Below are 12,572 nucleotides of genomic sequence, written 5' to 3' on the forward strand. Positions count from 1 at the left end.
CATTACATATGCGAATTCGCGGCAAAAAACGCGATTTTTAAAGGTGCGATTTCTGGCGAGTTTGGAACTCGTCCAAAATTCACACCCTATTACATTTCGCCCCTTGAGTCACTCGGAAAGCGAGTAGGCGAATATGTTCTGTATGCTTAGACACACTTACTGAAGAACACAGTTTATGTAGTTTATAGAAATGTGCACAGAATCCAGTGTTTTGGTTCTAATTAATTTCTGTGTTTATAACAAAACCACCCTCAATAATCATTGATAAAAATCAATAAATCTTTTTCGAGCGCTCCTCTTAGTCTAGCTGCCCTGGTACCCAAAAGACTTGAAATGGTACAAAGGAGGTTGCAGGGACCACAGCGCCTGTGGTCCCTGCAACCTCCTTTGTACCAAATATATATATATATATATAATTCATAATAGTTTAATTTTGTGCCATCTCTGTATTAATTGCTTTGATAATTCACATTTTTGTGAGTGTTTATGTAGGGAGGGCCCCGCTGCACTGCTTTGCCCGGGGGCCCATAATGCTGTTAAGATGGGCCTGATAGAGAGTATAGCAGGGAAGGCCCAGCAGAGACTTTACTTTCTTCACCATCTTAGGAAGCATAAACTGCTGCAGGAGATTCTGATACTCTTCTACACGGTGATCATCCAATACGTTCTCTGTTCCTCAATCATGGGGCGAGATGTATAAAACGGAAAATGCGGTAAAACCCGGTTTTACCACATTTTCCAATGTATCAAAAATGATACCGCATTGAAGGGTATCGACACCTTTGGGTGGCGATACCCTATAGAAGCCTATGGGCTTCTTTTCGCCGCCCGCCTCCGCCAACGCAAGCCCGCCGCCTCGCCGACCCCCCCTCTGGCTTACCTTCCTGAAGGGTCCTCCTGGACCCCGGAAGGTAAACCCCTCCTCCCCCTAGTGAAGCAGCCGGACATCCTTCCGGCTGCAGGGGGGAGGAGGAGGCGCCAGGGACAGCCTGCTTAGCTGTCCCCGGCGTGAGGGGAGAGCCAGGCAGCAAGGAGGTGACGGAGACCCCTCGCACACCAGAGTACAGATATCGCGGGGGGGCTCCGTCACCGCACCGCGATGCCAGCCGCATATGTTAGTACATATGCGCTGGCATCGCGGCGGGGGGGGGGCGCGAAGGGCGGCGATGTATTTTAATAAATCTCGCCCTTACTCTGGTTCGGTTCGGCCTCAGCTCACGACAGACATAGACTATAATGCATCGTAAAAACAGCAGAGAAATCTATCATGCCTGGGTTCAGAAACGCGCAGGCAGGATCATCGAGGACAAGTCCCACCCTGCACATGACCTGTTCCAGAAGCTACTGTCTGGCAGGCAGTACAGCTTAATGCGTAGCCCTCACACGTCCCTGATCACATAGTCAATTATGTGTCATGTCCCTTCCCTATGTCATGTTTGGCATGTTGCATATTGTCTTATTGCATGGTCTAATGTAATGTAAGTAATGTAATGTACTGACACAGCGAGCTGTAGTTATCAGAAACAAATTCCTGTGTATTATGCATCTTGTACTGATACACCTGGCAATAAACTGATTCTGATTCTACATGCTCTGGGTTTAAAGTGACATACAACTTTGGCAGGAACGTGAGACATTTCCTATGTCTAGCATTTCTGTGTGACGAACAGAAATGTTGGTCCGAGGGACCAACAGCTTCTCGTTACCATTGAAAAGACTGTTTGGCTTCTTAGAAGCTTGTCTGAGCAGAGAATACATAATACTGTCTAGCAGGGCTTAAAGTGGTCCTGGAGAGGTGGTGGAACTCCGTTCCCCTAACAATGACACCCCCCCTTCACCTCCCGTTAGGCAGAGCCTACACCAGTGGCAGGGAATTTGTGCCCTACCACCCATAAAAGGATAATGGTCCCACAATACACGGTAGCACAATTGTGTACACATTACACCGCACGTAGTGCCCTTGATTCGGTACTTATGTAGTAACTGGGCTGCCGATTTCTAAATCGGGTCGGATCGGGAGATCGCATCGCATCGCATGCGACCATGCGATTCGATGCGATGCGATGCGATGACCCGATTTTTCCATAGGAATCAATGTTAAAATGGACTGAGTCCATTTTAACATGGAATTCAATGGGAAAAATGGGTCCTTTTCATACCCCTACTATCCAAGTGGGCATGGAGTTGGACATAAACCTGTGGCGAGCGTAGCGAGCCACCGAGCCCGAAGCGTGGCGAGCGAAGCGAGCCCCGCGAGGGGACGAATACCGTCCCCTCGCGGGGCTCGCTTCGCTCGCCACGCTTCGGGCTCGGTGGCTCGCTACGCTCGCCACAGGTTTATATCCAACTCCATGCCCACTTGGATAGTAGGGGTATGAAAAGGACCCATTTTTCCATAGGAATCATTTTAACATTGATTCCTATGGAAAAATCGGGTCATCGCATCCGATATCGGATGCGATGCGATGCGATGCGATGCGATATCGCATCGCATCGCATCTGATTGTATGCCTTAACTTAAGGCATACAATCAAAAAATCGGCAGCCCAGTTACTACATAAGTACACTTGATTCATATTAAACCATACAGTAATGCCCCTTATACACTTAATGTCCACAGTTGTTCATCTTAACTTCATATTACATATGCCTTACCAGAAGAAGAAGCTGCTAAAACAGGCTTTTCTGTTGGAATTACTTTTCAGGACTCTGGTAGAGGTGGAACCATTAGAGGTGGTGGAACTCAATTCCACCCCGTTCCCCCTCACTTTAACTCCTGCTGTGTAGTAAAAATAAAGACTGTCAACCCAATTAGAATGATTATCTTCATCTCTCACGATGCAGAATTTCCCAAACTGCACCTTTAGTTTGGGTTTTACATACAATATATCCAAGCTTGAGTTCAGATGGTTAAATGAAATTTACCGAGGCACTAATTAAGGCATCTCTGCTCAAGCATGGATAGCCTTAAAACCTGGACTTGAATAGCAAAGTTTGGAAAAATATTATCAATGCATTCTTTCTTTAGGTAAACCGGATCATACCATATAATATATTGCCATTATTTCATAAAGAACCAGTGGTTGCAATGTCTCTGTGATGTGTCATTGTCTTTCCATGAATTCGGATGCCAAAATAACAAAACCAGGCTGTTTCAGTATGTGATGAATTGATGCACAGTTGTGCCTGTAATTTGATATTTTCCGTTATTTGACTAATGTTCATTCTGAATAATGTGTAGGAAACTGGTAACACATGGCATTGAAAAACAAGCAATCAAATTATATAATCATAATAACTTCTCTCACCTCGGATAAATATATGAACAAATGAGTCAGTTACATTAATGCTGTATAGAAAGCACACAAAAGCATATGCTTTAATCCACAAAGTTTCTTGTTGTGAATGAATTTCTCACTAAGGAGACAAGTCTTTCTACAACTACTTATAAAATCAAGTGAAGCGCCTTATACTGTAGCAAGTGTTGTATTAGTTAAGGAGAAATACAAGATTTAACATACACTTCTGAGCTGGCCATGCATCTCAGGCCTACAGAGACAAAGGGCGGTATTCAATGAGGCTGATTCGCCATGTTTTCATGGCGATTTTGTGCTGTAAGGTGAATTTTTGACTAAAACGGTGAATCACCCTATTGAATGACCACATGGCGAATACATTTCAAGGTTTTTTTCGCCATGATTCACCGAGTAGCAATCGCTATCTTTTTATGGTGAAGTGGAATGGGAACTTTTAAAATAAAGTGTTTTGTTTTTTACATTTGGTGTAAAAATATCAGGAACTTTATTCTGAGGAGGGGTATGCTATTTTTATTAATTTGCTGTAAGCACATGAATATATATTTAATAAAAAAAAAAAATATATATATATATATATATATTTTTTTTTTTTTTACACAGACCAGCCAGCAGGGGGCCGGGAGCCGAGCCGCTCATTAGATATTCATATATTCACTGCACCCGATCATTACATATGCATGATCGGGTGTAGTGAATATACCCGGTCCCCTGCTGGCACCCCCGGGGGGCAGCCTGTGCTGCCTGGCTCCCGGGGAGCCCACCTCCCCCCCACAAACGTCCTGGGGCAGGCAGGGAGACTTCCATCTCCCTGCCTGCCACCGTCCTCAGGCTCCCTGACTCGTTGAATACTGGAGCCGGCGAGGCTCCGGAACGCGGCGAGCAGTGGCGAATGTGCGGTGAATCCTAAACAGGATTCGCTGCACATCGCCAAAATGCTCATTGAATACTGCCCATTGTCTTGTACGCTAATGGAGAAACTCATTAATAGATTTGTGAATTGATTCACAAAAAGTAAAACTAATAGCCTAATATTGTGAGAAAACGTTGTCTTTATTATCACATAATACTTGCTGAATTAATTATTTATTGGCAGTTATTTATATAGCACACACATATTCAGCAGCACTTTACAGAGAATATTTAAACATCCACATCAGTCTCTGCCCCAATGGAGCTTGCAGGGGGGGAATCACTTTTTTCAGAATTGGTGGTTCTGTGCTAGGATTGGCCACATTTGATGATTGATGTCCCTCTTGACCAGTTCTGGAGAAGACTGACTGGGGGAGGAGGAGCAAGTTGTCTGGCGCCTGTCCTGATGAATGATGCTGCGGGACCCAGCTCTACAGGGAGCATCCCCTTCCGGCAGGCAAAGAGTGGGGCGGCAATAAAACATCAGCGGGTCGGGTCTCTGGGCGGCTGTAACCGCAAGAGCAGAGGGGATGGTGCGGGCTCCCGGCAGTGCAGGAGGCATCGGCAGGGAGGGGGAGAAGGACTGCATCTACAATATTATTATGCTGTTGTATTACAGTAATATATCACTTACAATGCCTATTTGCTGATTGAGCTGCATGTGTTGAATGCAATCTGTATTCTGTAGATGCTGCTCATGTGTGACCGGGCTGCCATCCTCTGTGCCTTGATTTGATCAGTTTTTTTGGAATTGGATTCCATAGTCTGTAATCATTACTTTCATCATTGATGCGCTTTTCTTTTGGATAAACATTTTTTCTTCTTTTTTTATTTTTGGTATGTAAAAAAGGCAATAATTTAGACTTTGGTTTCTCTTTGAGTGCTCTTCAATAGGTGATGCAAGTACAGAAACAAATAGAAGGGTCACTTCCAGCATGGAATCCACAGACCAGAAGTAGATGACGGACACTTCCGGTTATACAAAATCACCCACAAAACTAGAGATGAGCGTGTTCGGACCATAGAGATCTGAACCCCCCCGAACTTACCTTATCCGAGGCGTTCTCGAGCTGTTCGCGTCCATCCCGCGTCAGATTCTCGTGAGACTGGATCTCTATATAAGTCCTTGCTTCCGGCGCCATCTTCAGTCTGTGTGTGAAAGTCAGACAGCACGCATGTGTCCGTGCTGTCTGCAGCAGGAGAGGGACACTATGGGGGCTACAGGGAGGGGACAAAGGGCAGAGGGAAAAGCGTGCTGTCTGCAGCAGGAGGAGGACACTATGGGGGCTGCAGGGGGGGGGGGAACAGCAGAGGAGAAAGCTATGGGGCTACAGGGGGGGCAAACAAGGGGGAACTAACAGGATGCATAACTTAATGGGGGCTGCTGGATGCGGAAAACGAAAGGGTTCAGACACTAAGGGGGAACTACTGAGCAGCCAGGGTACATCTCCTACGGGGGAACAACTGAGCGGCCAGGGTACAACTACTAAGGGGAAATACTGTGGTGGAAACTATACTAAGGGGGAACTACTGATGGTACCACTATTAGGGGGCATTACTGAGGGTGCTATTATGTGGGCACTACTAAGGGGGGCTGCTATATGGAACTGCTGTGGGGGACAACTAAGGAAGAAAGAAGAAAAAAACATTTTACATTTTTACTGCAGGGCTGCCTGCTATAAGTTCAGCTGTGCTGCCCAGTGTCCCATATCAATCCAGCTGTGCTGCCCAGTGTCCCATATCAGTCCAGCTGTGCTGCCCAGTGTCCCATATCAGTCCAGCTGTGCTGCCCAGTGTCCCATATCAGTCCAGCTGTGCTGCCCAGTGTCCCATATCAGTCCAGCTGTGCTGCCCAGTGTCCCATATCAGTCCAGCTGTGCTGCCCAGCGTCCCATATCAGTCCAGTTGTGCTGCCCAGTGTCCCGTATCAGTCCAGGGGAGCTGCCCCCCCCCCCTTTTTTTTTTAAGAAGAAAAAATAGTTTTTTTCTTATTTTTTATATTTTATGGCAAGGGCTGTTAATTGTGCTGTATCAGTCCAGGGGTGCCCGCATGTGTCCCATATCAGTCCAGGGATGCTCGCATGTGTCCCGTATCAGTCCAGGGGTGCCCGCATGTGTGCCGTATAAATCCACGGATGCCCCCATGTGTCCCATATCAGTCCAGGGGTGGACTGTTTATTTACTTTTTACTGCAAGGGCTGTTAAGTGTACTGTATCAGTCCAGGGGGTGAGCCAAGTGTGCTGTATATTTCATGGGGTGTTGCTAAGTCTCTCATATTATGCGAGGTGTGAGATGTTCATAATAGACTGGAAATGAATGGAAATTAATGGGAAAAATATGCGATTTTAGCGTTTTTTATGCTTTTTTTAAAAAAAATCAGAACCCAAGACCTTGAGGGGGTGTTTTGGCAAAACCTAAAAAAAGTGGCCGGTGCACATCCCTACACAAAACAGAATAACGAAAACCTGAGGTGCAGGTGGCAAGTAGCAAAACATGGATGGCGGCAGAGGATGGGACTGAACTCTCTGGTGTTCTTTAAGAGTAAGTCTATGGACTTTTAGGATATGATTGGACTATTGTGTTATTTTTACGATACAGGGAGATAGTTTATGTGATTGAGTTAGGTAGATAGTTTTTTGTGTATTTTTAAAGTCTGCTGGAATAAATATATAATTTTTACTGATGGAATGGTGATAAGTTCCTTATGGGTCCACTGAAGAACAAAGATACATTTTGGTGCACATAGAGCCTCATATAATGCTGAATGATTCCCTAAGGGGGAATCCTTAAAGTAATGTTTGCACACCCATGTGATGTCCAGGAGAGAAAAGGGAGCTTTATTATCATAAAAGAAACCTTTATGTGTACATAGGGTTTTTACCAAAGGTTAGTGATGGATACCTATCCAGAGTTGGATGAAGAAGCAAATTCCTAATTTTCATATTACCCAGCGCTTCTGGGTTTATTCATTTGTATTGGTATAGAGGTTTTGAGCTTGGTAAACCTGAATAGGTAGGAAGCGATAGTATGTGGCACAGATGTACTCTTATCTCTGCTTCCCATTGCTCTTCAATAGGTGTTATGTCCTGTAGGGCAACTGTAAGGGAACATTTTTTGAGACACACTGTTTTGAACATGGCTTTTACCCAAAACAAACAGTAAGGGTGATAATGCTGCCACTGCTATGGTGATAGAACCAACTATGAGTCAACAAAGGTGATTGCACCCAAAGTTTATGCTATTGCTCCTGATCCGATGAACTGACATACTGTACTTTCATGCCCAACCTAGTGTATAACCAAAAGAAAAAAAGAGGCATAGGGGCCCATTTATTAACAGTATTTTTACTAAAATGTAGTGAAAAGGGTTTTAACACCCATTTCACAATATTTTAGAATCGCATAAATGTATTATAGGGCTTTTGGAGTAGTTTTCATGAAAAATGACTACAAACCCTTTAATTTGCATTTCTTAAGTAAGCATATGGCATTTCCCAAACTATGGGGTAAATTTACTAAGGTGGGAGTTCATCATCTATGTGTTACAGTACTATACCATTGTATATTTTTTATTTCTTTTTTGGGTGCTATCATCCTGAAAGAGAGAACTCTCTAAGACAAAGAGCATTTAATACATCTAGGGAACCCGCCAATATCTGTGTGGTATTGTACAGTATGTTCATTTGAAGTGGTTCTTCAATGTTTTGGAAGTGGTACCTTAGGCTGCTTAAAAGCGCATGACCTGTTAGTGTGAAACTTGTTTATGTATTATTTTCTTAAAGACCACTCATCCTCTTATCAAACCAACTGGTTTCCCTCCAAAATGAAGCAACGTATACAAAATTAAAGTGGTTGTAGAATCTGCTTCTTCTCTCTTTAAAATCGAAACCACTGGCAGTAAAACCACTGGCAGTATTAGAGCAAATCTCTGTTTCATTTTGAGAATATCAATGAAAACAACAAATAAGTAACGGAAACCTTAAATACAGTATTGTGTGTATTCAGGAAATTGTCATCCTACTGTATATGCCCAACATTTTGCTTAAAGACTAACCGCAAACTATGTTGGTGCTATTACATTTAAAAAAAAAGTTTATATACATTACTTTGAGTATTGTGAGCCTCTCAGACAATCATTCTCAGACTGTATTATCCTCCGTGAAGTCCTGTTTTCTCCACTAATACATACAAGAAAAACTAAGCAGACAAATTGCTTTAATACAGCTACTCTTGATGCCTTCTGCAATCAACTAATACAAATACTATCGAACACTGATCAGGATGAATAGTGACTTTGACATTTGAAGAAAAACTGCATGATACTTGGATGGATTCCAACAAGAGGCAAAACAACTTATCTGCTAACTGACGGAGATCTGATTGCATCTGGCATCAGTCTTAGATGTGTTATTTGTCTAAAGCTTTTCCACTTCACAATCAATTATATCATGAAGCCGCTTCAAGCCTTGCAGCCCGACCTTCAGTTCAGCCAACACAATAATACTGACCTTCATTGTTCTGACTTTTTTTCCCCTTTGGTCCAAATTAAAGTACACTGGGGAGAAACATATAAAATACAGAGCTATGGTTTCAGTGTCACTGCGTTTGTCATTTTTACACTACATGCACCATGTCATTTCTTTTTAAGAGTTTTGTTATGCCTTCGAGAGAAAACATTTCTGCATCATGATCAACATTTCAAGAACAATGCCTCAGCGGTTAGGGAGAAAAACTTTGATACAAATATGTGATAGTAAATCAGTTTGTCAGACTTTAGGTTTCTCCTTTTGGACTTATTGTCTTTAATACTTTTCCTAGTGCTCAGAGATGCATACCCTCCAACATTTGAAGGGCAGAAATCGGTACACATTCTGAAAGGGGCATGTCAATGGGGGGGGGGGTCATTTGAAGGGCAGAAATCGGTACACATTGTGAAAGGGGCATGTCAATGGGGGGGGGGGTCACCCCGTTCCTAATGTGTACTTGGCATTTTCTACTATATACACGGAGCCGAGACCACCCGGCAGTAGCGACAGGAGTGAGAGACGCCTGTGAAGCAGAGAAGGGAGAACGCCGGGAACGGGAGGAGGTGAGTAACCGAGGTCTGTCGGCAAAGCACCGTGACGGGGGGGACACACACCAGCCAACTTCCGCTCACGGCCTCTGCAGACAGTCCACGTCCCCGACTGCGGCAACTGACTACGAAGGTAGACGGCGAACAGCTGAACACCTGACTAGTCGAGCCGGTCCAAGAAGGAGACACACGGGATCTATTGGGGGCGTGACCATGGCTGTGAGGGAGTGAGGAGTTGGGAGTGAGAGCTCCCCCAGCAAAATATCCGTAGTACCTGTGCCCGCGGTAGTCCAAGCACAATTGACCCGGAACTGAGTGTCTGCTTCCGGGATCGAGAGAGAGGACACCGGCGGCCCCGTGACCAGACAGGGGAGCTGACAGGCGAGCACGGCGTGCGGACAATTGAGGTGGTCCTTCCGGGCGGTGAACGCTGACGGCAGCAAGAGAGGCAGCGCGTGAGGTGCCTGCCGGAGAGACGGGGAAGGTGGTGCAGCTGAACGGAGGCAAGGAGATGGGGGAAGGAGGATTGTGGCTGGCTGAAATCCTGTCGGGCTGTTTCTCCTCGCTGGCTGGAATTGTGGCATATCTCTGCACTGGGCAACTGAAGCAGCAAGGACCTGGAGGGAGAAGAGACACTCCTGGGAAGCCTGGTGCAGTATAATATATTTTACCCCTTTTATCTTGAGCCTATTTCTTTGTGTTTGTGGGACAGGCGGTGAGACACTTGCCAACAAATAGACCTGCCTGGACCTGGCAGGCAAAAAAATACACCATCGACTGAATACAATTAGGAATAACCATTCAAAAGAGTGGTGATTCCCAATTTAATAAGCGTCCGTTTTGAAAATATGGCCGCTAATTAGTGGTAATCGGCTGTAATTGCTGGCTAAATACACCAGGAAAATAGACTTAATTTCCTGGCGTATTTGACCCCGGAGCCCAGGACACCAGACCCCAGGACTGATGGACGGGGACCTACAGTACCTACGGATTCAAGATAGGTAAGTATCAGTATGTGTGGGCTATGTATGTAATAAAGCTTTATTTTTCATGTGTCAGTGTACTTTTATTTAACTATTGGTTTTGCTATGGAACTAAGACTCCCAGCAAACCCATTAATGCACCACATGCTGAGAATTGTGGTTCTCCAAGTCCCAGTATGCGTTAAAGGCTTGTTGGGACGCATAGTTCCACAGCAAAACCGAATGGTTTTTAAAATTTGTACACCATTTATCAGCCCGGTACTCACATCCCTGGGGTACCGGGGACAGCACCAGGCTTCCGCCTGTTCTGGAGGGGGGGTCCCCACTCCCCCAGGATCCCTGCCCAGGCTGACTGGTCGGTAGGTTAATGTTTTGGCCGCGGGACCTTCTATAATGATTGTCCCCGGCTGTGACCCTGCTGGCTGGTTGGGGCTTGTTTTTAAAATACAGGTGACCCCATTTCATTTTGTCCCCCATATTTTGGGAACCAGACCCGGCCCCGGAGCCTGGGGCTGGTTTTAAAAAATCAGCGGAGCCCTATGCAAAATTTTCCCTGATTTTTTTAAAACCAGGCCCGGATCTTTGAGGCCGGTGCTGGTTATGGCCATGGAGGGGGAGGGGGGGGGGGCTTTTTTAAATTATTTTTCTTTCTTTTTTTTTACACTGAAGCCTGACTGATCCGTGCAGGCTGCCAATACAAATTTGTATTTAAAAATACGAATTTGTATTTAAAAATACGAATTTGTATTTAAAATACAAATTTATATCGGAAAATATACGAATGGATACGCCATTGAAAAATACGAATCAGTCAAGTACAACTGATTAGTAAATTTTCCTCCGGTATACAAATTTGCATACGGCTGAAACAGGAATGTGCATTCGTATCCCTTCGTATTAAGAATACGAATATGATTTTTCGTATTCGTATTCTTAGTAAATTTCTCCCTGAATGTATAATATTCCAAAACATGAACACATATTCTTCTTAGCCCTCAGATTGTTATACTTAGATAAATAACACTCTTAACTTTACTAGGCTAAAAACTGTCATTTTCTGTGCTGGATATCAAAAGATGGAACATTTTGTAGTAGTAAAAACCTCTTTTTTCTTTTTTAAAAGGATGTAGGAACCCAAGAGGAATTTATGAATTATTTAAATAGCAATTAACTTCTTTACTCTTAGCAATGTTTATTAAATCTGCATAAGCATTATGATTATCACAGTTGAAGGAAAAATACATTGCAGTATTAAAGATAAATGCTTTAATTTAATAAACTCATATTTGCAAAGTGTAGCTTGATATATAAAGCATGAAATCACCCAACAACGAACTGGCATTCGGTAACTGAGCAATTGGGAAATGGAGTCAGTGGGATTTTTTTTTATTACAAATTGAGAACACAATTTATAGGCCAAATATAACCTCTGTAATGTTCTCTATGATTTACAGCAGACGGTACAGACCTAGTTTATTTTTTGCAAAGACGTACTGTATCCTTTTCTATACTTTGTGTCTAAATTTATGAATGGGAATCATTGTACTGATTCATCATCTGATGTACAGCTTTACATGTCAGATTTTCAAGCAATACATGATACCCACTCCTCTCCCATTTACATCTCTGACCGGAATCGGTACATCTGTCAGAATGAACTTAGGTCTACAGTCATTAGGTCGACCCCACTAGGTCGACTGGCAGGAATGTCGACCTGACTTAAGGTCGACATGGGCCAAGGTCGACATGACTTAAGGTCGAATTTGCATAAAGGTCGAAATGAGGAAGGTCGACTGGTCATAAGGTCGACATGGGTTTTTCACTGTTTTTTTATCCGAATGTTGACACAGTCGACATGGACACAGTTGGCAATGAGAATCGGACCCTCGCATCGCTCGCTTCGCTCGCAATGCTTCGGGCACGGTGCCTCGCTGCGCTCGGCACACTATTTTATTCTCCCACCACGCCCTAGTGGATGGTAGGGCATGAAATACCGCCTGTCGGCACATGTCGGTGCAAAAAACAGTGAAAAACCCATGTCGACCTTATGACCAGTAAACCTTCCTCATGTCGACCTTTATGCAAATTCGACCTTAAGTCATGTCGACCTTGGCCCACGTCGACCTTAAGTCAGGTCGACCTTCCTGCCAGTCGACCTAGTGGGGTCGACCTAATGACTGTAGACCTAAGTTCATTCTAATAGATGACCGCTTCCCCTCTGACCTTATATCCCTTTACACTCCCACTCGTCCTCTTTGCTCTGGTAATGCCCGTGGGCTCTCCTGCCGA

The sequence above is a fragment of the Crinia signifera genome, chromosome 5, assembly GCF_055691185.1.
Source record: "Crinia signifera chromosome 5, ASM5569118v1, whole genome shotgun sequence".
Classification (NCBI taxonomy): domain Eukaryota; kingdom Metazoa; phylum Chordata; class Amphibia; order Anura; family Myobatrachidae; genus Crinia; species Crinia signifera.